The 27,158-nt window shown below is 44.7% G+C and overlaps 1 non-coding gene across 1 annotated transcript; it reads left to right on the top strand.

Annotated features, from left to right (window-relative positions):
* The first annotated feature begins 14,448 nt into the window (after positions 1-14,448).
* Trnaa-agc (transfer RNA alanine (anticodon AGC)) lies at positions 14,449-14,521 on the top strand. Its single transcript has one exon. It is a non-coding gene; the product is annotated as a tRNA-Ala (tRNA).
* The last annotated feature ends 12,637 nt before the right edge of the window (positions 14,522-27,158 follow it).

Raw genomic sequence — 27,158 nt, 5'->3', positions numbered from 1 at the left:
GAGAGACAGAGAGAGAATTGACTTGAACTGAAAAACCGAAAGCACCATATTCAAGAACGAAAAGAAAATTGTGCCAGGTATGATGTGACATTCTTATGATCTCAACATTTTTTTTTTTTAATTTTTAAAGCTAGGAAGGTGTTTTTGCTTAGAGACGGAGGTCTTGCTAGGTAGCTCAGGCCAGCCCTGAAGTCATATTACAGGCCAGGCTAGGCTTGAATCAACAATCCTCCTGACTCAATCTCCCAAGTGCTAAGATTAAAGACGTGTCCCATCAAGCTTGGATCATCTTGTTTATTTTATCCCAGAGATTTCAGCTGTTTCATAGAAAATTGTCAAGATGAGACTTTTTTTTTTTAAGCAATGGTTCCTCTTTTTAATGGGCAGTGTTCTCAACATGGCGAAGGCATCTTTCGCATATCAAGACTGACTGCCAAAACAGTTGAAGTCTTTTATTAAATTTAACACTGAAAACAAGCAGAAGGCTTTGAACGTTGATTTAAACCCCCATTAGGCCAAGAGCGGTGATGGAGGAAAAGCTCAGCGCTCTTCCCACTGATTTAAGTCTCCGATTTGTTACTCAAATTATTTACAATTATCAGACTGATTCAGACGGAGACACACAGATAATTAGTTCATACACATAAACATACTGGCTTGGGACTTAAAGAGAAACAAGAGGGGAAAAGAAATGAGGCGCGGCGACAGAAAATTATACAACAAAATGAAGTTAGAGGCCGTCTCCGTGCAGCTCAAGCTCAGCGATTTCCAGTCTTCATATAAACACGTCTCCTCCAATAACGAAGTAGAGGCCGTTTGCTGTAGCCTAAGGCCCTACTTCCTCTTTCCTTCCCTACTCCGTCCCCTGGAGAGCAGCCCAAGGCTGACTGTAGCCACCAGCAGTGTTCATGGCACCCCCTCGTGTGTTTAAGGTTTAGACCTTCTGCAGAGAGCTACTGGAAGAGGGAGGCAGGTACTACCTTAACCTTGTGTTTACTCGCATGCGAGGCCACTTCCATGTAGGGTCAGGAGCAGATCCAGCCAAGTCAGCCTTTTGGCCGGGACTCTCACTTCCTTGTGTGGCCTTGGGTACCGCGTAATACTGAAACTAACTAAGCGTGGGGGCAGATGCAAATAAAACAACAGATGACACTCACGGCACAGGACTGTCATTTGGATGAAACCAACTTTCTTTAAAAGCCAGTGTCAACGAGAGAGTTGCGTCCAAGAACCAAGAGCGACTAGATTGTTCCAGAAGCTTCCGTGGCCTGGGTCTTGCTCTCTTAAGAATTTCTAACATTTGCTGTGATGGAGAACAATATTGATGAGTCTGTCTTCTCCAGGTCATCGTGTGTGTGTGTGTGTGTGTGTGTGTGTGTGTGTGTGTGTGTGTGTGTATGTGTGTGTGTGTGTGTGTGTGTGTGTAGGTGGGTGTGAGAGTGAGTGTGAAAGTGCTCTGTGAGTGTGTGTGTGCGCTCCTGTAGGTGCACACTTGTGTATAGGTTTAACTGCACCTGTGTGCTGAGGCTGGAGGTCCGCCTCAGGTGTTAGCTCTCAAGAGCCGCCCACCTTATTTTTTTTGACACATCCTCCACGTGGTTGCCACAAAAGCCTGACAGCTTGAGTTCCTCACAGCCCACACAAAAGCTCACGCAGCCGCCATGCCTCTGCAATTCCCAGCTCTGCTACAGAGAGGAGAGACGGAGACAGGGGACTTCATGGAAGCTCCTGGACCAGCTAGCCCAGCCTACGCCACCGTGGTGGAAAGGTTTTGCCAAGGTCACATTACAGAGTTGGGCTGTGATGCTGTAACGGGGCCCCTGGACCTTAGCGCGGTTGACGCCATGATGGAAGCATCCTTTGGTCCATTCCGTCTGATAGTGTAACCTGCACACAGGCAACACCACCTGCCAAAAGGAGAACAAAGGCCTAATCCGTCAAAGCCCACAGTTCTGAGGAAATCCCTTAGTGTACTAACCCAGCCTTTTGGCTTCTGTGGCTCCGATTCTGGCTAACTGTTCTTGCTAACTGAGGTGTATCATCCCAGGATGTGGCTTTTGTGCTTAAAAGCTCACCCTGAGAAAGGCTCAGGGCTACACTGGGATCCCAAACACCCAGTGTAGTCGCTGGCTGACTAATAAAAACTGTCTATTGCCTTAAACACCCATGTCTGAGTGGCCTTCTCTGGAGGATACCTCACAACACGGCGGGTCTCCTGCCCTGGGAGCCCTTGGCTTTCTCCACCATGACAGCTCATTCAACAATGGTGTTTCGCGTGCGAGCTCTGCATCAGGCCATGTTCAATCAATGGATACATCAGAAAGCAAAGAAAACAATACCTTTGGCTGGAGAGGGTTGGGGTAGATCAATGGGCAGAGTACTCACTCTCCTAAGTGCTGTATTCCAGTCCCAACACTGAAATATATATATATGCGTGTCCTCAGACACTGCTGTTTTAGTTACCATAGATTTATCAAGAAAAAGCTTATTATATAACATACGATGCCAGAGAGTTTTAACAGCTATGAAAAAAACTAACAAAATAGGGCAAGGGGATAAATAGGAAGAGGACACTGAGGAGAAAAAGAAAGGCTCTTTTAAATAGTGTGGTCAGAGAAGACACCTCTTTTTAAAAATCTGAAAATTGAGGGAGTAAGTCAGATTCTAGCTGATCAGAGGGACCATGGAGGGCAAAAGCCCCAAGAGACAAATGTCAGATTAGGAACAGTATGGCCATTAAACATTAGGTCTTGGGTTGGTTGAGTTGCCTGTTTAAAACTTTGTTATTATTGTATGAGTGTGTGTAGATGTGTGGGCACGATGGGTATGTGCATCCGAGTGCACATGAGCTTTTAAACTTTATTACTGCTATTGTCTGAGTTGCACGTGGATGTGTGTGCATGATAAGTATGTCCATACAAGTGCATGTGAGCTTTTAAACTTTATTATTATTATTATATTATTATTATTATTGTATGAGTGTGTACGGACGTGTGTGCGTGATTTGCATGGACACACAGGTACACAAGAGCAGCTGAGAACCCATGGAGGTACGAGGACAACTTTTTCACCAGGATACATCTCAGATTGTCAGATTTGTACAGCAAGCGCTTAACCTGTGGGCTCTTGCTCTGACATTTCTTTTGGTTTTTTTTGAGACGCGCAACTAGGTCTGTGCTCACCTCACTGTGTAGCAGAAGATGGTGTTGACCTTTATATCCTGCTGTCTTGACCTCTCAGTGGCTAGGATTAGTAGTGTACACCGCCAAGCCTGGCAAAACTTCAAATGTACCTTCTAACTTCCTTTTGTTGTATGTTTTAACTTTGCTACTGCTGGGGATCAAACCCGGGGCTTTGTACACACCAGGCCTTATTTTCCCACTGACCCACAACTCTGGTCCCATCAAGCATTAGTTTTATTGCTTAGGATTAATTGTTAATTTGGCAGAGATTTTAGGTAAAGCACAGCTACTCAAAGCCAATGCTTACACATCAGTTGTCCTCTGCCAGTCTTGTTGAAGGAGCAAGCATACAGAGATACATAATATTATTCAACCATGGAAACCTTTCCTTAGAAAGCATCTCAGGGGATTAGTGCTGCACAGAACACTCTGGAAAATGCTGCACCACACCCTGCATTCACTGGAGAGAGGAAACTGGGCTTAGGAGCTAGAACGCCAGCTCTGTGTGAACCCAACAGAAGGCGCTCTCAGGAGCGCAAAGCCTCAATTGAATAGTGAGGGGCTTCTCTAGTTACCCAAGGAGGTGGATGTTCCACCCACCTTGTTTTCTGCCAATGGTCTCAAAACATCCTTGGCTCTGTTTCTTAGCTGCAGCTCTGGGGTTATCTACAATTTTACCCTGGTTTGCTAACTGCAAGTTCTACTGACCCCCCTGGCCTTCCCTAGTGCTCACATCTGGGGACATGGGAGCTGGATGGAGTGGGAAGGCATAGAAATCCGCTCAGAGGATCCTCCCATCTCTGGTGGGGATCTGGAGATGTGGGGTTGTGTTTCTGGAAGACCTTGCAGTTGGTGGTCTCTCCTCCCCGCTAGCAGCTCAGGTTTTTTCACACCCTCTCTGAGCTCCAGCTGGTCTGGCGGAAAGCACCTGTGGACGGGTGGGGACCTCTCTCGAAGACCCCGGAAGAATGCTGTGCTGCGTAGGCAGCCTTGGGAAGGAAGGCTTTCTGTGGGGGCCAGGAAACAGCCAGGGAAGCAGCTGGAGTGGGCCAGGCCAGGCTGAGGGCCCAGAAGCAAGCTAGAGGGGACAGGCAGTGGGCTGATCCAGAGAAGTCAGCAGAGGTCAGCTGGGCCTATTAGACTAGAGAGATGGTGAGAGGTGAGCAGCTGGTCACAAGGTGTCACTCGGCAGGCTTGGAAAGTGTGGCCTGAGAGAAGTACTAAGAGGGCTGTCTTGTGGCTTTGTTTAAAAAAAAAAAAATCAGTTATACGAATAAAAGTTGATTCCAGATGTGTGTGACTCTAAAATACATAAAATTTAAGTGAGCAGGCTGAGGGTATAGGTCAGTGATAGACCATTTGTCTAACATGATCAGAGCGGGTTCGATCTGCACTATGTGGAAAAAAAGAACGAAGGAACGATTTTAACGTTAGTGCTGGAGTTTGCTGGGTACCATCTCTTACAAGGGGTATCATCAGCCAGCATTGTTATTCCTATTTCACAGAAGGCAATACTGAGATTCAGCAGGGTTGAGGGATCTGCCCAACGCCAGCAGGCTAGTTAAAGATGCAGAACCAGATCTCTCTGATTTGAAAGTCAAACTCTGTTTTCCCCTGTTAAGCATTATTATCACATAGATTGCACCTTGGTGTAATTAGAGTTGAGTTGCTGAAGTATTAAGAGACTGTTAAATTCTTTCCTACCACACCCATTCACCCACTAATGAATTATTATAGTCATTCCATAGAATCTGCATGGGACTAGTTCCAGGGCTACATGGACACAAAATCTACAAATTTATTTTTTTTATAAAAGGAATTTATATAATATAGGGAAGGGGTTTTTTAAATTATGTGATTGAATTTTTTTGGTTTGTGTTTGATTTTGATTTTGATTTGAGTTGGTTAGATTTAGTGAATTGGGTTGGGTTGGGTTGGGTTGGATTGGGTTGGGTTGGGTTGGGTTGGGATAGGCTGGGATGGGTTGTTTTTGGTGTTGAGCCAGGGCTTCATGCAGGCCAGGCTGACCTTGAACTCCTGATCCTTTTGCCACAGCCTCTTAAGTACTATAATTAGTTACAGGCATGAGCTACCACACCCAGCTCTAAAGGATTTTTGTATCTAGCATCTACACATGCTTCTTCACACTTTAACTCTCGATTGGCTGAACTACCTAATTTAACACAGAAAGTTGTAATGCTCCATCACTTAGAGAATAATGGCAAGAAAAGCGTCTATACAGACCCAACTGTCCAATGCAGATACATTTTTTTCAAGTCTTCTCCAGTCACAGTCCATTGAGTTCGTGGATGTGGGATTTGTGAACATGGGACAAACTATTCATTTTGTTTCTCTTAAATTTCCTTTATCAGATGCAAGTTAATCGATATTGATGTTGGTTGATCAATAAACATCTGTGTGGTACTTAAGAGAACTAGAAAGTAAATGATGGATTTTTGTTGTTGTTGTTGTTTGTTTTTTCAAGACAGGATTTCTCTGTGTGATTTTGGTGCCTGTCCTGGATCCCCCTCTATAGACCAGGCTGGCCTCCAACTCACAGAGATCCGCCTGGCTCTGCCTCCCGAGTGCTGGGATTAAAGGTGCATGCCACCACTGCCCGGCATGATGGATTATTTTTAAGAACCATTATTCCATGACTTAAATCTGGCCTAGCCCAGCTCCTCTGAAGTTGCCCTAGTGCCAACAGCTCAGGTGCTCATATGAAGCAGCCAGGCCACAGCTTCCTACGAAATGTTAAGACTGGTACAGAGTGCCGGATGCTTCCCAGCATCCCTTGGCATCCTCATTCTTCCCTTCTCTTCAAACTGCTCTTCTACTCTGAGGGCCCTTTCAGAAGCATGAAAGTGCAGTCACGTGACTATGAAACTGCACATTGCAGGTCTGTATGAAGTCCTAATCAGTCCTCATTCACTCAGCCACTTAGGCTATCCTTTCTTCTGACCCTTCTAACATATCATCCCAGATACTGAACTGAAGAAGAACAAAATCATTTTCTAGATTGCCGAGATCATTTCATTTTTATTAATAAAATTCATCTCTGAGGGGGCTAGGGCTATAGCTCAGTAGTAGAACTGTGTGCCTGGCCTTTTCAGGGTCCTAGATTCAATCCTCAGTACTGCTAAAATGTATCTGTGAGCCAGGCACGGTGGCTCATGCCTATAAACACAGCACTCAAGAGATAGAGACAGACTATCAGGAGTTCAAGGCCAGCCTCTGCTACTTAAGGAGATCAAGGCCAGCCTGGACTACATAGATCCTGTCTCAAAAAAAAGCAAAAACAAAAACTAATCCCAGCACTCTACTAGAGGTGGAGGCAGGAGGATCAGGATTTGAAAGTCATCATCAGCTACATGATGAGTTTGAGGCCAGCATGGATCACAAAAGATCCAAGAAGAAAGAAGGGGGTGGGCAGAGAACCCTATGTGAAAAACACCAAAGAGGAAACAGGTTTGGTCATAGTTACGCTGGTATAAAATGTATGGCACTAACGGTCAGATCATACAAAGAACATTGTATAAGAAAAAAAACGACTCTCCAGTCTTTTTTTTTTAATTAACAGTCCCCCATATTATGCCCATAAATTGCAAATATCTGCAATTCGTTTTTTAAAAGAATATATCTACAATTTGAAAGGTAAATTGAGAGACAAAAGCACTTCATTTGCATTGAATCCAAGAAAGTTAAAAGTATGCCTTCGGTAATTTCAAACAATTTCACCTCAACATTAAAGCTGCTGCATTAAAAGCCCCTTTGTAGTAGGATGGCTTTTAGCTTGTGAGGCTTCCCAGTCACTCTTCTGATCACTCCAGGTCAAATGCAAAGAGGAAAGTGCTTGTCCCACTTACACTAAGGCCTCTAATAAGTTGATCATACATCAGCAGAAGGCCACATATCCAAAAATATTTGGGTAGCACAAACTAGCCTCCATAGTGTGGGAGGGAGGTAGGGTCATAAAGTCAAGTGGGAAGGGAAGGATGATGGAGCTAGAAAAAGTTGGGGGAGGGAAGATAATAAATATGATCAGAATATATTGAGGGAAATTTTCATATAAATATATATATATATAATTTCTTAGTGTTTTAGTCAGGGTTTCTATTGCTGTGAAGAGACAACATGACCACAGCAACTCTTATAAAGGAAAACACTCACTTACAGTTCTGAGGTTTAGTCCATTATCGTCATGGCGAGACATGGTGGCATGCAGTCAGACAAGGTGCTGGAGAAAGAACTGAAAGTTCTACATCTTGATCTGCAAGATCAAGCTGGGTATAGCTTGAGTATAGGAGACCTCAAAGCCCAACCCCCCAGTGACGCACTTCCTCCAACAAGGCCACACCTACTCCAACAAGGCCACACCTCCTAATAGTGCCACGCTCTATGGGGGCCACTTTCCTTCAAACCACCGTACATAATGTTTGTCTGGGCTGAGCTCCAGTGAGCAACAGGCTCAGAGTGGATTCTGTGGGTCTGGAGCCACTAGCGTATATAAGGGTGGACTCAGGAATCAGAGCAGCACACTGTCGTGGGCATAAGAGAAAACAGGAAATAGCATTAGGAAAGAAATGCGGGAGGCACCAGTCAGATAAACCCATCTATTCCTTACTGTAGGAACCTGATGCAGCCTTTACCAGATGGAAAATCTCTCTCCTGGTGGGAAGCTTTAGAACATTAACATGTTTAGCAGTTGTGGTGGTTTGCAAGAAAAATGGCCACCATAAGCTCACAGGCGTTATTAGGAGGCATGGCCTTGCTGGAGTAGGTGTGGTGGTGTTGGAGGAAGTGTGTCTCCAGGGGCCGGCTTTGAGGTTTCAGAAGCTCCAGCCAGGCCCAGCGTGGCTCACTGTCTATTCCTGCTGCCTGCAGATTCGGATAAAGGACTCTCAGCTCCTTCTCCAGCACCATGTCTGCCTGCATGCTGCCGTGTCTCACCGTGATGATAATGGACTGAACCTCTGAAATAAGCCAGCCTAATTAAATGTTTTCCTTTATAAGAGTTGCCGTGGTCATGGTGTCTCTTCACAGCAATAGAAACCCTAAGTCAGGGACCAAACATAATAGTGTCTGTGTTTTGGTTAAAGAGGGAATTCTCAAGTTTAAACAAGAGAGTCACATACGCAAAGATCCCAACCCAGTGCGTAGAGAATGAGAAGGGAACAGTTCTTGGAATCATGGTGGGGATAGGGGTGGGGAGGGGGAGGTGAGGGTGGGGAGGGGGCAGGGGGGTGTCCACACTCGGTTGTTTCAACCCCTTCTCTCCTCAGTTTTTGTTTCCCTTCTGATTCTTTCTCCTCCTCTTCCTCCTTATTCTGCTCATCTGTACTCTCCTCCTTCCCCTCCTCCTTCTCCTCCCCCCTCCCCCACCAGTTGCTAAGTAAGACTCCTTAAATCTGATTTCACTCCTGAAAACACAGTACTTCCAGGAAAAAAAAAATCACTGAAGTTTCACAGTTGTATGTATTCCCAAAGCCTCTCAGAGATCAAGAAAAAAACACCATTTAATCTTTTTTTGCTTTTTTTTTTTTTTGCTTTGCTTTTTTATTTGTAGTTCCAGCTTCTCATCTTGTTAAAAATGGAACACCTCCTGGGCAGTGGTGATGCATAGCTTTAGGCAGATTTTCCGAGTTCAAGGCCAGCCTGGTCTACAGAGTGAGTTCCAGGACAGCCAGAACTACACAGAGAAACCCTGTCTCAAAAGCACAAAGCAACGCCAGGTGACAGTGGCGCATGCCTTTAATCCCAGCACTCAGGAGGCAGAGCCAGAGCTCTCTGAGTTCGAGGCCAGCCTGGGCTACAGAGCAAGATCCAGGACAGGCACCAAAACTACACAGAGAAACAGGGTATGAAAAACAATAAATAGATAGATAGATAGATAGATAGATAGATAGATAGATAATGGAACACCTGAATAGGGTTACAAAAAGTACACACATGTTAACATTTGCCAAAGTCCTGCTCCTTACTGTCTCCCCACCTACCCATCCCCCACTCCAAATACTATTATGTTCACAAAGATAATTGCAAAGTTTATTATGAAATGGTAATTCACAGTGATTCACTTATAATGAGATGTACATTTCAGGTTCAGAAAACCTCCTACCACGGACACCGCACATGACTACATTTAGAAATGGGCACACATGTCTAAAGTGTGTGTGGTGCATCTAAAATCCAAATTTTATGCCATTTTGTGAATATGACTACTCCCACCCAAATCATTATCTCGTTCACTAGCCAAAAGGTAGATTTCTATTTTGAATTTCTTTTTTGGCCATTCAAAGAGTCTTTTAAATCAGTAGTTCTCAACCTGTGGGTCGTGACCCCTCTGTTGGCACATGGTCCTTTCACAGGGGTCACCTGAGACCACCAGAAAACACAGATATTTCCATTATGATTCATAACAGTGGCAAAATTGCAGTTAGGAAGTAGCAACAAAAGTTAATTTATAGTTGGGGTCACCACAACATGAGGAATTGTGTTAAAGGGTCGCAGCGTTAGGAAGGTTGAGAACCGCTGTAGAAGAAAAGGAGGAGGAGGAGGAGGAGGAGGAGGAGGAGGAGGAGGAGGAGGAGGAGGCAATAAGTATGCCATGCCAGCCACATCAACAGCAGAAGCAGAGACTTCTCACGGCTCCTTCAGGTCATGAACGATTCAGATCGTTGTTCACCTAATGTTCCAACAGTGGGAATGCAGAATTGTCCTGACCTCAGTGATGATCCTTCTTAAACTATTATCAGAGTACAAGGGTGGCTTAGCACTCACTATCCACGGTGCACATTTCCAAGATGGAAAAAATGACAAGTTTTATGGTTCCTGATAATTTCTAATCCGAGCTCTCGCATTACCAGAGTTAACCTATCTCCATACTGCTTGTATGTTTAGCAAATGCATGGTTCATTTTTCTCCAACCTTTCAGTGTTGCTATAAGTGCTAGGCAACAGGAAAGGAGGAGCCCACAGTGCACCGGCTTCCGAGGTCCCTCTTAGCAGTGACCACAGATGCTGCCACCAGCCTCGGTTTTTATGGCGCTGATAAAGGAAGGGGAACCTGTGTAAAGCAGTTAGTTAAATGATCCAAAATGTCATTGCAAAACGCTGCAAATGCATTAATTGGTAGTCCTATAATTGGGACACAGGATATGAAGCCTTTAGAGGCTGGTTGGCCAGCTGGTCAACCAAAGAGCAAACCATTATGGAAGCAAAAGGAAATGCCACACCGCTCTTCCCTGAGTGCGCTGTGGGGGGTTACTTTGCAAATGTTTCTCTCTCCCTCTCCCTCCCTCCCCCTCCCCTGGGTTCATTTGCAGCTCTTATTTCTTTCACTTCCAGCTGAAGCATGTTTGGTGATGACTGAGCCCTTATAAAAATTGTCTGTGTTGTGGTTTGTCTGTTTGGCGTTCGGAAGTCATGTCTGCGCATACTCCAGAAAGCAACAGAGTTAATGAGGTTGCAGATAGCTCTGTGACAGTGAAATGTGAGGGGACCCTAGGTCCCTGGGTGCTGTCCCTGTGACACCACTGGACGTTCTATGGTCACTATTCCAAATAGCTTCACAAAACATCCTAAATACAGAACACTAAATTTGTTGGGGGAATCAGCACATTTAGGGATTAAGGTAAAGAATATCTTTTTTGTAAAATTACAAGAGTGATATTGAACTATGACTTAAGGAAGGTACTAAAGGTGAGACATTTTTCTGCATATTATAATCACCATAACTACAAAAATACCATAAGGACAGAACCAGCTCCAAGTTACCTTCTGACCACTCAATGGTACATGTGGACTCCCATATGTATACACATAAAAAATAAATAAATAAATTAGCACAATTTCTTAAAATAAGTGTAACTTATAGGGGTGGTAGTGGTGCACACCTTTAATCCCAGCACTTGGGAGGCGGAGGCAGGTGGATCTCTGAGTTTGAAGTCAGCCTGGTCTACAAAGTGAGTTCCGGGACAGCCAGGGCTGTACAAAGAAACCCTGTCTCAAAAAAGACAAAATGGAGGGGGGGGGGGGGGGGGGGGTAAAGGGTAACTTTACATTTTCTTAAAGAACGCATATGTAAGATCTAAAACAATGTTCAAATATCAATGCATAGAAGACCATATGATTAAATTCTAAGAGTTTTAAAAGCCACCCTGAAAATAATAGCAACCACAAAAGCCGAGAGTCATTCTCTCAGGGAAAAACAGAAGAGGTTTTGCCGTTTTATGATGCTGGAGATGGAATTCAGACTTCAATGTTGCTAGACAAGTATTCTATCCACTAAGCCACACCACAGGCCAAGAAGCAGGGTCCAGAAAGAGGGCTTGTCTCGAGGGCCCGTTGTCCCAGGGTCCTCCTTCCCTTGTCACTTTGTCCGTCAAGATGGTCAGTGTTTGGAAGAGTCAGGAGCATTCTCCCTCCCACTGACCATCTTAATCTATTTCCCCAGAGCACCAACCAGGATGAGGTCATTGTTCCATAGCTAAAGGAAGTCCTGCATTATCAGGCTGCCAGTCCACCCTTCTCAGAATCTGGCAGACAACAGCCAATCTTTCTTAACTCTAATACATTGTCCTCTACATTTAAAAAAAAAAAAAGAACCTTTTCTGTGACTCTAACCCATGCTTTTTTTTTCACCCCCCTTCACGCTTTATATTTTATTTGTCAAGCTGTTCAAGTGGAAAGATGAATTCTGGGAACTCTCCTAGTCGATAAAATTTCATTAGGTCATCTCTGCTCATGTTGAACTTTAATTATTACTGTGCTTCCATCACAATGTGTAAACACATTAAAATGAGTAAGTTATTCTGGTCCCGATCAATGGACGCAAACAGAAATTTATATAGATGAGCAAATAATATTCTTAATGAAATAGCCGCGGGCCTAACTTGGCATGCTATTGAATGGACTAACACATGTGAGCATGAATATCCTCCGTTCTCCAGCTCTTCTTCGGCCAATCCATATTTGAGTCAAATAGATGATGATATTATGATGATATTAGGTCATGTTGGAATCATTTCGTTCCTGAGATCCATTCCCATTGTCCTCAAACTTCAAAGGGCACCTTCCATTTCTTAGATGCCTTCAGAATCCTTCCGGCAGATACTGCGGATTGACACACACGGCCGATATTCCAACACATTTCTAGCAGAGATTAAGACAAAAGCGAGAGAGAGAGAGAGAGAGAGAGAGAGAGAGAGAGAGAGAGAGAGAGAGAGAGAGAGAGAGAGACTTTCTTGAAACTAGGGCGGGCTCGGGATGAATTGAGGTTTCAACTCTTGGATGCAGTCAAGTGGGACTTGGTTTGGAGTAAAGTTGAATACGTGAGAAAGGATGGAAGACCCCTGCTGGTTTGGTGTGGATAGAGATGGATGGTGCTGCAGCAGAGGGGCTCTTTAGCCCAGCCCCCAGGCAACACTCGCAAATGAACAGGTAACTTCCTGATCGGGTAGCGGCTTTGGAAGTTAACCTGATAGATTCGTGGCTTTCCCTGTCGCTGTCGTAAAATAGTCTGGCAAAGGCGAGTTCATGGAGAAATCATGGCAACGGGAACACGAGGCAGCTGGGTCGTGTTGCATCATCACTCAGAAAACAGAGTGGTGGATACTTGGTGTTTAGCCCACTTTTCTTTTTATTCAGTTCGCGATCTCAGGATGGTCCATCTTCTCACCTCAATTATCCTAATCTAGGTGATCCCTCACAGGTATTCCTGGATGCCTGTCATCTCCCAGCTGATTGTAGACCCTGTCAAGCAGACAATGTTAACCATTGCACCTGAGGAAGGAGAGCCTGCGGGCTCGTTCTTCAGCTCTCTGCCCCCAGTGACTCTACAAGCCAATGTAAATTCTCCAGGACAACCTTTTCTGTTTCTGCTCTCTACAGCTGACTCTGTCCTCTCAGTGACAAGCAAGTCTTCCACTTGAGACACTGGCCATCAGATAGGATACTGCGTTGGCTGGTTTTTAACTGTCAACTTGACACAACCTAGAACACGCAGGAAGAGAGTCTTCGTGGGAAATTATCTAGATCAGCCTGTGGGAATATCGTGGGGACTTTCGTTTTTGTTCATTGAAGACCCAGCCCATCGTGGGTGGCATCATTCCTTAAGCAGGCGGGTCCCGAACATTTCAAGAGAGGAGAAATTTAGCTGAGAGCAAGAAAGCAAAGATGCATGTGTTTGCTCTTCATAGTGGATATGATGTGGCTAGCTGCTTGAGTTCCTTCTTCCGTACTTCTTTGAAATGATGGGCTGGGTCTTGGAATTGTAATCTGGGGAAGGAAAAAAAAAGTCCTTTTTGTCCTGGTGTTTCACCACAGCAACAGAAAAGAAACTAGAGCAGATTCTATATTTACTATATCTTTCTTTACCGTGACACAATCGTTAGTGCACATATCTGGCATCATTGAACGATCTCGTGACATAACTTCCTTCTAAGCTTAGAAAACACTTTATCCAAAGTTGATAAGTCAGTATCGGAGCTGGCCGCTGTTTCTTCTGGCTTAAGGTTTTAGGTGTTCCGATTTCCTGGGAGATCGACTGAACAGATCCTTTTCCGATTACAGCATCTGCGTTGCAGGGAAGAAAAATAGCCCTGCATTTGTTCAAAGCTTTTAGGGTTTTAAAAGTGCTTTCGCATGCATCGCCACCACTCTGAGTCACAATTGAAGAGCAGAAAGGGAAAGAACTATCCACATTACAAATGAAAGGACTGAACTTCAAAGACGCTAAGTAGTTGGTTCGTTGTGCCGTAGATAAAAGGCCGAGGAGAGTCTAGGACCTAAGGCACCTGTAGCTGCTACTCCAGCTCTCTTCCTTGAGAACGCCTCCAAAGCATACTCACACTTTTATCCCCCTGCATAAGCAGGATCCTAAGCCACCTCTCAGGATTCCCCTCTCTTCTTAAAAAAATAGGTTGTTGTAGAATATTATTTCAAGGTGTGTTACTTTTGCTTATGTTGCATTTGTTTAACTCTGTGAAGCTGTGTTACTGTGCCTGTGTAAGACACCTGATGGTCTATTAAAGATTGGAACAGCCAATGGCGAGGCAGGAGAAAGGATGGGCCGGGCTGGCAGGCAGGGAGACTATACAGAGGGAGAAATCTGGAAAGGTCTAGAAACAAGAGAGGAAGAAGGACATCAGGGGCCAGCCACCCAGCTACACAGCAATCTTACTTCTGTAAGATTTACAGAAGTAAAAGAATGGGAAAAGCCCAGAGGCAAAAGATAGACGAGTTAATTTAGGTTAAGAAAAGCTGGGTTGGGGATTTAGCTCAGTGGTAGAGCGTTTGCCTAGCAAGCACAAGGCCCTGGGTTCAATCCTCAGCTCCAAAAAAAAAGAAAGAAAGAAAGAAAAGCTGGCTAGAAACTAAACCAAGCTAAGGCCGGGCAATCAGAATTAAGAATAACCCTCCATGCGTGATTTAGGTGAGAGCTGGGTAGCGGGCCCCCCAAAAGAGCAAAAATCCCCAACAACAATAGATCCTCAGTTTCATTGGCAATACACCCAATGATGAGATAGTATTTCACCTTGTCTCTTGAGGATAGGTAGGGCTGTGTGTCCCATCGAGGATGTGTGGGCTAAAGTGTTAAACGGGACCTCCAGAGAAGGTGCTAGAAAGAAAATTGTTCGGCTAGAAGAAGACTTCTTTTAACCTTCTGTGGTTCTTCCTTTATGCTGCTTGGAATGCAGAAGCCACGGCAAAAGCTCAGTTAGCCCTAGTAAAGCATGAGGCAGCCTGGAGACTTAGCCTCGCATCCTAAGGACAGAGCGAGCGGCAAACAAGCAAATGAATAAATAGACGAGATTTGACTCAGTGACATTATGGAGAGAGAGCGCTATTCCTGGGATATTTGCCACTGAACCTTTTCTCTTTCCATGTGAGAAGACAAATATCTATTTTGCTTAAGCACTGTGATTTGGTGTTTCCCATTATACATGGCAAATTTTAATCCAATACGTGTACGTGCTTTCCCCCAAATTATGTCTATTTTGATGTTATGCCTTTAAAAGTAAGTACTAGCATCAACGAATAATCAAAGAATAGCATGATGACCTCATGACAGCAGTGAGCACAGTCAGCTTCTGAACCATATATCAGAGCCATATTAATCTTTGAAGGTTGAAGCTTGATGCTCCTTAAGGAGGGCTTAAGTTGTGTCTGTATACTTCTTTTGTTGCCTGTCCTCGAAAACCGAATGCAGAAGTGCTTGGCAGCTCAGGCAGCCTTATGCAACAACCACCCACCTGGGCCCACCTGGGCTCCATGTCTGACACAGCAAGGACAGAAGGTCCCATTTTCTGTGGCCTCTGGGATCTGCTCACATCCCTGGCTACGGGCTGCTTGAGCTTCTTCCTGTTCTAAGAACGTTTCTGATTCAGAACCATTAGGCTGAAGATGCAGCATCTTCGCTGAAACCTATAGGAGGCAATGAATGTGCCTCTCTCGTACAATGCTCTGGACATCCCACTGTATTGGTCCAGAGTTTCCTCTGCCCATGCATCTTTCTTTCAACTCCTCTGGGCTTCAAAACTTATTCTGTGCTATGCACCCCTTCATCAGTCTGGTGATCCCCTTTCAGAAAAAAAAAAAATGTCTTTACCTGCAAAAAATAAAACACTTGAGATTGCAAACCAATTATATTGAAATACACCTTTCAAAATATCTTTGGAATATATTCTAAGATGTGCCTTCTTATTAAGACATTCAATTTCAAGATGTCATGGTAGGTCTAATAATTACCATGATTTTAAAGTAGAATTGGGGATAAATGATATTTTGAGGCATGTAATGACTGTCAAGTTAAAGAAAAATGTCTGTGATTTCTACTGAAGATAGAATCAGAGATAAAGTTAATTCAACATTTTTAATGAAGGGAAATACTAAATTTCAAGCAAGGATTATGAAAATAAATCTGTGATTTTTTTTCTCATTGGCCTTCTGTACCTCTCAACTCTAGGTGCAGATTGACAGGTTCCCAAGTTAAGACCCCTGCTTAAATCATCAAGGAATCCCCATGATTCCTGCATTCCATCAGAGACCTCATAGGAATTCTGTCTAGGACATGATTAGATGCCAGGCAGGAATGGACCTCGATTTAGCACCTTTCAGAATGCAAGGATCTAGCAAAAGCTATGATGTGCTGGGTCTCTGATTCTGGTCATTGTTATCCAGAAAGGCCTGTGCTGTGAGATGAACTTGAAAAGCAGCACAAGATTGCAGATATAGGCCAGAGCACAGGTTAAGGAAAAAATGAAAACTAGGTGTGGCTCATGCCTGTAACTCCAGTTCTCATGAAGCTGAGGCAGAGGGAGTGCCATGAGTTGGAGGCCAGTCTGAACTACAGTGTGAAATCCTGTCCCAAAATGAATAGGACAGAACAAAGTAAGGGGGAAATGAACTATTAACGGGAACATCTTTTTAGAGAAATGAGACCCAGGGAAACTTCCATGTTTTGACTCTGTACATATTAGATTTTGACCAGTCTGGAGATAAAAGGCTCCAGTCTCAAAGGCCCTATATAGGACATCTCGCTGAACACTAAAATCCAATATGAAATTAAAAAATAATAAAAACCAAATTCCTTTGAAATTTCCCCATAAACATTAAGCTCTAAGCTCTCCCCCAAATCCAATTTAGTGAAAGACATCTGTACAATAAAATAGTGCTTGATTAGAACAATTTAAGGAAATAGGTCTGGTGTCATTGTCTACTATTAAAGAGACAGGCGCAAATAAAATAAGATGAAGAATTTTTCACATAGACTATGTTTTGAATTGTTTTCAAAGATGTTAAAAGGCAGCCTGATGGTTATTCATAACAGTGGGCTATAAACCAGTCTTGGAGCCATTTTGGAAGCCTGTCTTCAAATCAGATCAGTGAAATTAAGAAAAAGAAAAATAATCCTGAGTTTAAAAATACACTTTCAAGTTAAATTTGAGGATAATACTATCTTTCCATAGAAAGTTAAATTCTAAGCCTAGGCATGGTAATAAATACCTGTAATCCTAGCACTTGGAAGAGGGAGGCTCAAGGATCCATCCGTGGCTACATGAGACCCTGTCATAGGGTAAAACAAAATTTAAAAAAAAAAAAGATACATTCTACTGAGACAGTTTACTATCAGGATTTTCACCAACAGATATGGAAATCATATGGAAAGTTTATAACTGCAGTTCTGAACACATATTACACCCGAGTGGGGGAGACCACTTTAAAACTTTGCTCTGCACATATTCAACTGTGTGAGGCTGGGCTAGTTACTTAGCCCCTCTGATCTTCATGCATGGGAATTGCATCTACAGCAATTCTCTTATTGTAAGAATTTAAGGTGGCCAGGTGGTGGTGGCGCACACCTTTAATCCCAGCTGGAGAGACTGGAGAGACAGAGGCAGGTGAATCTCTGTTAGTTTGTGGCCAGCCTGGTCTACAGAGTTCCAGGAGAGCCAGGGCTACACAAAGAAACCCTATCTCTTAAAATGAAGGGAGGAGGAGGAGGAGGAGGAGGAGGAGGAGGAGGAGGAGGAGGAGGAAGGGAGGAGGAGAAGAAGAAGAACTTAAGGAAATGACTATATAATACTTGATAGACACTTCATCTTTTGTCATCAAAGAATTCTTATAAGGACTAGACACGATATGACCTACAAAGTTCTTGGCATTGTGCCTGGTATATACTTAATAAATGGTAGCATCAGAAATAGCAGCATCAATATTGACTAACGTCTAAGAATATTGGAAGTCATGCTGATGATAGCATTAACATAATGTTGATTTTAGTACGTGGGTATTGGTTTTTGGATTTCAGGACTGGTATCACTATGGTATTATGGCTTTACGCATGCCCAGATGAAGAAGCTGTCTTCAAAATGCTGTTGCTCTGAGAAACCTCTTTCCTGCTATATTGTTAAGAAGGTAAGAGGCCTGGGGTGCAGTTCAGAGGGACAGCATACACTCAGTATGTGTGGGGCTTAGATTCAAACCTCACCACCACCAGGAATAGGAAGAGGAAGAGGAAGAGGACAAGAACAAGGAAGTAATGAGGACTGGGAACCAATGTACGTCTTTGAGCACGTGACAGTCTTGAAAGTGGACCATGAGTCAGCATTTGCAATGCTGTGTGGTCATAGCCGCAGACCTAGTACCATCTCAACGTTCATGCCCTTGCCTGGCCATGTAAAATTCTACCTGACAGTCACACAGCCTTCCTTTGACTCTTACACCAGACTGAAGTCTTGTAATAAGAGAAAAGAAACACAGGTACTTCTGCACCGTGTTAGGTTCACTAGAAAAGGGGAGCTGGAGAGATGGCTTAGTCGTTAAGAGCAATTTCTGTTCTTCCAGAAGATTCAACTTCTGTTCCCAGCACCCACATCAGCTGGCTCATAACCGCTTGTAACTGCAGCTCCGGGAGATCTGATGCCCTATTCTAGGCACTCACCCACAAGTAGCAGACATTCACACACTCACACACATGCACACACACATACACATGTACACACACACTCAGACATGCACACACACACACAAAAAAAAACCAACAACGACTTTTTAAAAAAAAGAAAATCCAAAGTTTCAGCAATTTGTAGTAAAGAAAAACATTTTTAATAAAATCCATTATATAGGATGCCAGTGATAAGGTCTCCAACTTGTTCTGTCCCTGGGAATAGAGAGTATCCTCAAAGTCACTCACAAACCAACAGTCAACTCTAAGACGGTCATGAGAAGCGCTCTAGTTTCCACACCCACACTAGTTTCTGAGCTCGCGATCTCATGGTGGCCAAAAGCATCACGGCCGTGTAAACAATGAACTCAGTCACCATTAACTATACATGCTTGGCACATGCCAGGTATCTTTCACAAAATATCCCTATGTCTTATAACAACCGTGTGAAGAAGGCATTATAATCTCCAACTCAGACGTAAACAAACACCAAATTTTAAGTAACCTCACCCAAAGTCCGAGGGTGACTAAGTAGGAAAAGCTAGGAACGAAGTTCAAACAAGCCTAAGTCCTCTCTGCCCCAGACCACTTTCCTAACCCCCCACTTCAACTATGGCTCCACACACTGTGTTTCTCATGTATGAACTCCTGGGTTTGATTTCCAGTACACACACACACACACACACACCAAAAAAAAAAAAAAACAACAACAAAAAAAAAACCATGGACCATAGAGAGGGGAGTGGCAAGAAAAAGAGAAATAAAATAAGAACAATAAAAGATGGCCACCGGAGCGACAGGAAAATCTGGATAGCTTGGAGAGTATGGGAATAAGGACAGCTGTGGGAGAGCCGTGCTTGCCACTGGAGTAGTGCAGACTAGGGGTACAGGCCAGAACAAACGCCAGCTCCCCATCCCCCACCTCCTGCTTAGGTACACACACTAGCTAGTGACTTGGATATGTGACTTGGAAGACACACACATCTATCAGTGATAAGTGCCAATTAGACCCAAGCATCAAGGCACAGAGGATGTGCCACTGGTGGCTGGGCACCAGATCAACTGTCCCAGGCACGGGCAGTATCCGTGTACCCTTTAAGAAGTGTACCCTCTGCCCCAAGGTAATTGGGACTGTCCCTGCAAAGACACCTGCGTAGATCCTCCACACGTGAGTGATCTGTACAGTCTCCCCTCCAGGAAAGAGGCGTGCCTAAGACTTGAGTACGTTGAGACAACAGCTTTTATTGAGATGCAATAGGGAGAGAAGGGACACAAAGGCTGAGGTCCAAGAAAGACTCAGGGCACCCGTGAAGTTTCTCATTAGAATCTTACCTCCTGGCAGGGCGGTGGTGGCGCATGCCTGTAATCCCAGCACCCGGGAGGCAGAGCCAGGTGGATCTCTGTGAGTTCGAGGCCAGCCTGGGCTACAGAGTAAGATCCAGGACAGGCACCAAAACTACACAGAGAAACCCTGTCTCGAAAAACAAAAAAAAATTAAAAATTAAAAATTAAAAAAAAAAAACAAAACACCAGAATCTTACCTCCTCTTAGGGCTAACGACGGAGCTCATTTGGTAGAGCACATGCCTAGCACGCAAAAAGCTGTAGGTTCAATTCCCAGCATCACATGAACCTGGGACAGTGGCTCATGCCTATAATCCAAACTCTTAAGGGGATGGAGGAGGCAAGAAGATTCGAAGTTGAAGGTCATCATCAGCCACACAGTGAATCTGAGGCCATCCTGGAACACAAGAGACTAGGTCCCAGAAGAGAGAGAGAGTTACCTCTTCTTGCGTTTTACATCATCTTCTCAGGGCGCATTTTCCCTTTCCTCCTATCAAACCAAAGCTCTGCCACAGGGATCCAACGAGAGCGACCTCAGAACTCCCACCACTCACGGCGCATCTTTTACATGTCTCACCCCTCCCTCTCTCCCCTTCCCCATCAGGGTCTTTTCCCTTCAGCTTAAATATTTAAAAAAAAAGCCGGGCGGTGGTGGCGCACGCCTTTAATCCCAGCACTCGGGAGGCAGAGCCAGGCGGATCTCTGTGAGTTTGAGGCCAGTCTGGGCTACCAAGTGAGTTCCAGGAGAGGCGCAAAGCTACACAGAGAAACCCTGTCTCTAAAAACCAAAAAAAAAAAAAAAAAAAAAAAATCAAAAAAAAAATTAAAAAAAAAAAAGAAATCTTGCTCATCTAACCTATACATATTATAAATGAAAGGTTTTCTGCTGCTGCGAACTCACCAGACGAAAATCCCATAAGAACCGTGTGTGGTGGGAAAATAATCTCTGAGCTAGCATGTCCCTCCTTCACACATGGAAGCTGCTCCTGAAGAAGTCTCAATAAATAAATAAAAATAAATAAACAGAAAAAGAGCTCCTAGTCGCTCCTGCTGGGAGCAAAAGAAGGAAGAACCAGAAACCTAGGATTTTCTCCAAAGACAAAAGGAGCAATTGTGTAGGCCCGCCTCTGCACCTGCCTGGAGTGGGGAGGGGTACTGTGAACCACCTGCCCCTGTCCTCCTGTACCAGGCCAGTGGCCACGACGTATTAGGAATCAGAACACAGTGCATCGGGTCTGCTAAACGCAAAGCTATTCTTATGCCGCTCTAGGCATCGCCTCTGGCTTTGTCTGCTGAGGACTGGATTCTAGTTGCTGAAATTGCTTGGTCCGGGCAAGAAAAACCTTGATGGAGAAAAAAAATTTGATGGAGAAAGAGAATACCTTCCAATTCCTCCCTTTGTAGGGGAGGATGTGAGCAGTAACCACCTTTCCCACCAAAACCACTTCTCAGCCTTTTATTTCTTGCAGAAAAATACATCTCCCCCAATACACACACACACACACACACACACACACACACACACACACACACACACACACACACACACTGCATAGCAGCTTCAAGAGCCTTAAAGGAAGCCTCCAGAGACATCTCCTAGTTGTCTTCAATTTATTTTTCCCACTCTTGACTTTGTCGTAAAAAATAATTACAATGACAGACACTTGTACCGCTGAACCGCGTACAGCGCGCGCGCTCCTTATTGAGCAGCACAGTGAGAAGAGAGGCCATCAAAGGTAACGTCTGATTTTCTAATGCATGTCATGGGACTGGAACCCCGAACTCTGCTCCCAGACACTCACCCTTTGTTGTTGAAGTGGCCTAGCCAGGTGCAATTTTTTTCAAAATGAGGGGAGTCGTTGGCAGGCTGAGTTCTAGTCCAAACGCTTATTGTAATTAGCCGTGTGACTCTGGCCAAGCCCGTCAGCCTCTTTGCGGCTCGGTTTCCTCAAACACAAGATGAAGCTACTGAACTAGAAAGCTCTCTGGTTTATCCTCCGTCTCTAAAATTCCACAGTGTTATGATGATGCCAGTCCTGAGGGTTCTTCAGCGTTATTAAAAAGACCCTGGGAAACTTACACCACCCCAGAAACTTGTCCCACGAGCTAGTTCTGCTAATCGTTCTTGCCCCAGACTCCCAGGCTTAGCCTACGCGTTTCACAATCATGGTATGGTTTTGTCTCTGAACAAGGGAAGCATCGCTAAAGTAGATAATGCTATCTACACAAAAGGAAACTGAGGCTTAGGGTTCCCGCTCCGCAGAGCTGGAATTCAAAAAACTAGGCCCTGTTCAATTCCACAGTTTGGGTTCTCTTACTTTAAAAATATATTTATTTTTATTCTTGTTAACTGTATGTGTTGTGTGAGAGAGAGAGAGAGAGGGTTGTGTGTGGGTGTGGGTGTGAAGGTGTGTGTGTGTGTGTGTGTGTGTGTGTGTGTGTGTATGAGGGTGTCTGTGTGTGAGAGGATGTGTCTCTGTGTGTATGTGTGTGTGAGGGTGTGTGTTCTGTATGATGGCATGCATCTGTGTGTGAAAGGGTGTGTCTGTGTGTGAGAGAGTTTGTGTGCATATGTATGATGGTGTGTGTGTGTGTGTATATGAGGGTGTGTGTGTTTGTGTGTATATAAGAGTATTTGTGGGTATGTGTGTGTATGAGGGTGTGTTGTGAGGGTGTGTGTGTATATGAGTGTGTGTGTGTGAAGGTGTGTGTATAAGGGTATGTGGGTGTATGAGTGTGTGTGTATATTTTGGTTTGTGTGTGTGTGCATATGAGGGTGTGTGTGTGTATGAGGGTATTTGTGTGTGTGTATATGAGAGTGTGTGAGGATGTGTTTGTGTGTGTATGTAGGGGTGTGTTTGTGTGTGTGTATGAGGGTGTGTGTGTGTATATGAGGGTGTGTGTGTGTGTGTGTTTCATCTTCACATTCCTCTTCATTTTTCTTCTACTTCTCTTCCTCCTCCAGCTAAACTTCCTTATCAATTGATTTTTTTAATAATCTCTTTCTCATGAAATAAAAATGTAAACGGCTACCAATATTTCTATTACTAAAATTAATTGGCTATTTTAATACCTGATAAACTGGAGTTTTTCTGATTTATTCTGGAAGTCAAAGATCTTATAGAAGTGCTCTGGAATGATTTATCATCTCCGCACAGAGACGTCAGTAGAGTATGGTGTGTGGGCTTTGGATCTGAGCAGATGGGAGCAAACTCGGCTGCTGCTGCTGCTGCAAGCTCGGTGACCTGGAGCTCAGTTAGCAAACTTCACCATTAATGGGCTGGCATGCATCCTAGCACCTGGCTTTTTATGTGAGCTTGGGAGATGGTGCTCGGGTCCTTATCCTTGCGTGCCACACTCTTTACCAGCTGAGCCATCTTGCCAGCCCAAAGATGGTTAAGCTTCATCACAGCCTTGGGTCGATTTAGAATCACGCTGGAAACATATCTCTGGGTATATCGAGGAGGGTTTCCAGAGAGGTATAGTTGAGGAGGAAAGACCCACCCTGAATGTGGACAGCACTATTCCACGGACCGGGCCTGGACTGAAGGAAAAGGAGACCGTGAGCTGAGCACCCAGTCCACCTCTCTCTGCTTCCTGACTGCAGGTCACTGTGACAGCCTCCTCGGGCTCCCGACACCCCACTGTCCCCACCACAAACAACTGTGTTCCTCCTTTCATTGTGGACCAAAATGACCACTGCTTCCTGATGCTGCTTTTTGTCGGGTATTTGCTCAGGGGAAAGTAACTACTCCATGGGTTTACTTGTCAGCTAAACAGAGGCAGCAATGGCTGACTCAAAGGGTAAACCGAACGGGACCTAAGGTACTTGCGGAGAGCTGGAAGAGTAAGAGGTAACATTTATAAAACGCTGACTCAGAATCAGGGAATACACGGAATACTTCTTCCATTATCTGACCAACTGCATGGGAACTAAGTCCTGGCATGATGCCCATTTTACAGATGATAGAACCATATAGAAAAAGATTTAGTGACTGGCCAGGCCCTCAGGTCGCAAGTGGCTGGGCAGTCTCGCTTCCGGGTGCGGTCTCTGTTGTCTCAAAGGAACGCTCCCAGCGTGGAAGCCAAACTCCAGAAGGATGTATTTCCTTCACCTCTCTCCATGTTTTAAGAGATTTGTGATGAGATGGAATAATGGTCAACGCCGTTACTTGCTGAGGTGAGTTTAATTTTCCACTTTGGAAGTCGTAAATTTTGTACAAAACACGAAGGTATCTGAGCGCTGGCAGTGAACAATGACCCACTTCCCACTGAGAAGCTTTAAATAAGGTCTGTTTTAAATAGCATGGCCTGGAGTGTTTGCCACAAAAAAAATTGCTCACCATTTGTCAAGTGAGCTGTGAGTGTGGGGAAGGGGCATCTCACTGACCGGCTTGTTCTTTTGACATCCGGTAAATAGGCCATCGCCGAGGCTTTTATCTTCAATATCAAATAATTTTCTGTAAACTTGACTACGAGAGTACTCTGAAGCCAGATTAGTCCTATTTTTAGGGGGGAGTGTTTAGGCCTTTGAGACCCTGACTGAGTTTCTTTCTTCGTCATTTGGTGTTTATCAGAAGACGTTAATCTCACAAGCGAAAGAAAAGGGAAAGGTATGAAGAAGAGAGGAAAGAATGAAGGAAGAAAAGCAAGGGGCAGGTGAGAGAGGGTGGGGATGTGATGATCACGGGAAGCAGAAGGAAAAATAAAAGGGCTTCGAGCTAAAGCAAAGGGTTAGGGCCACGACTATCAAGGTTGTGAGAGACTGCCGCTCTTGAAAACATCAGTTGCCTCATGTGACGGCCTGTGCCCATAAAATCCCAGCACTCGGGAGGCCGAAAGAGAAAGATCTCAAGTTCAAGACCAGCCTGAGCTACAGAGGAAGACTCTTCCTACAAGGTGGTGGGGGCGGCGGCGGCGGCGGCAGGGGGGCATAAAAAGAAATGAAACATCTTACTGAAGGAAGAACACCGTTCACACATTTGCTCTAAGCGTTGAATCTCACGGGTATACTCGGCAGCTCTCGGGATGAAGGAACCAACCAGTCTCGTTCTGCAAATGACGGTGGGAAATGAGCGACTTCGCTGGAAATAAAATGTGTCAGTCACTTAAGTAGGAAACAGGGAGGGAGGGAACGAGTTTGTGGAGGTGGAAAACCAGATAAGCAGTGTGACGTCATGGCACACAGGATGAGACAGAGCTGTCCCTTGTAGGTAGAGATTGTCAGTTCTGGGCTTCGTTTCAGCCTGCTGCTGCTACTCAAGTATGTGGTGTAAGACAAATTAAAAACTCTTTTGCTGCGCCGGGGAGCTTTCCTCAAGAACGCCCCCCTCCCACTTTCGATTCTCCAGGACAAATGAAGTCACCCAGCTCCAGAGCAAGCCTCGCCCTTCCAGGCAAGCCTGGGGAAGAGACGGATGCCACATCTCTCCGCTCGCTGGAGAAGCATACCGAGCAAAAGACTGGAGAAAGCAATGCGCTGGACAGACTCTGTAATGACGTCATTGCTGCCAGAGAAGAGCTGTCCCTAAGCCAAAGGCTGCTCACCCTCCCCCTGTCTGCCAAATGCCGTCTCTTAGGTTTTGTGCTCTTTTCTCTTGAACTAGATTGTCTTAAAACAAAGATGGGCTGGAGATGTAGTTCAGCTGGCAGAACGCCAGCTTAGCTGCAGGAAGCGCTGGCTTGGATCCCCACTTCTACATCAAAACCAGCCATTAGCCGGGCGGTGGTGGCACAAACCTTTAACCCCAGCACTCGGGAGGCAGAGGCAGGAGGATCTCAGTGAGTTCCAGCCTGGTCTACAAAGCGAGTTCCAAAGACAGCCAGAACTGTTACACAGAGAAACCCAATCTTGGGGGGGGACGGGGGGGACAGACGTTAATGACGCTTGAAATTTTAATTTTTTTTTTTTTTTGAGACAGGGTTTCTCTGTGTAGTTTTGGTGCCTGTCCTGGATCTCACTCTGTAAACCAGCTTGGCCTCGAACTCACAGAGATCCACCTGACTCTGCCTCCCCTCCCGAGTGCTGGGATTACAGGCGTGCGCCACCTCCGCCCGGCTGAAGTTTCCATTTTTAAAGCAATCTGAATGAAAGAGCAGTGACGTTTCTACTTGACTTAATTTGGATGGAACAGCAGTGACGTTTCTACTTGACTTAATTCGCTATCAATGTGTGTCAGGTCAGCTGACTTAACTTGAAGCAGCTTAGCTGTGGTAGTCGGCTCAGTGTTTAAGAGGGATAACAGATACAGGCAGAGATTTCCTTGCTAATTAGTGTCTTCTCTTGCAGCTATTCATGTTCTAGAACAGTGGTTCTCAACCTGCGGGCTTGAGACCCCTTGGGGGGGGTCAAATGACCCTTTCACAGGGGTCACATACCAGATATCCTGCATATCAAGTATTTACGTGATGATTCATAGCAGTAGCGAAATTACAGTTATGAAGTAGCAACGAAAATAATTTTATGGTTGGGGGTCAGCACAACATGAGGAACCATACTAAAGGGTCCCAGCATTAGGAAGGTTGAAAACCACTCTTCTAGAAGATTCGGTGTGTAAATTTGCAGGTATTAGGAAAGAATAAGCCAGATAATAGTATAAGCTGAGCAACAGAGCACTTGCCCAGCCCATGTGAGGCCCTGGGTTCTATTCCTAGTGCCTCAGGGGACAAAATATAGTTAGGAATAAAACAATTTCTGGTGAGGTGCGCAGTCTATATCTTTAATTAGGGCTTGGGGGCTATGTTATTATTTATAGCTTAGGCTGACGGTCAACTCATGATCCTCCTGCCTCAGCCCACTGAAATTATGGGCATATACCACCATGCCCTACTTCTCAATTTTGTTTTCCTGACTGAAGTTAGGTATTAAAAAATAAAAACACTAGCCGGGCAGTGGTGGCGCACACCTTTAATCCCAGCACTCGGGAGGCAGAGGCAGGTGGATCTCTGTGAGTTCGAGGCCAGCCTGGTCTACAGAGCAAGATCCAGGAAAAGGCGCAAAGCTACACAGAGAAACCCTGTCTCAAAAAAACAACCAAAAAAAAAAAATTAAAAAAAAATAAAAACACTGCCAGGCATGCCGACTCATACCTGCATGTTCAGCACTTGGGAGGCTGAGGCAGGAGGTTCACCATGAGTTGGACGGCAACTTGGGCTACCCAGTAACTTCCAGGCTAGCCTGGCCTAT

The sequence above is a fragment of the Peromyscus californicus genome, unplaced genomic scaffold, assembly GCF_007827085.1.
Source record: "Peromyscus californicus insignis strain IS unplaced genomic scaffold, ASM782708v3 Scaffold_24__1_contigs__length_46423439, whole genome shotgun sequence".
NCBI classification, from domain to species: domain Eukaryota; kingdom Metazoa; phylum Chordata; class Mammalia; order Rodentia; family Cricetidae; genus Peromyscus; species Peromyscus californicus.
The sequence above is the reverse complement of the archived record's forward strand: the minus strand, read 5'-3'. Positions and strand labels throughout refer to the sequence as shown.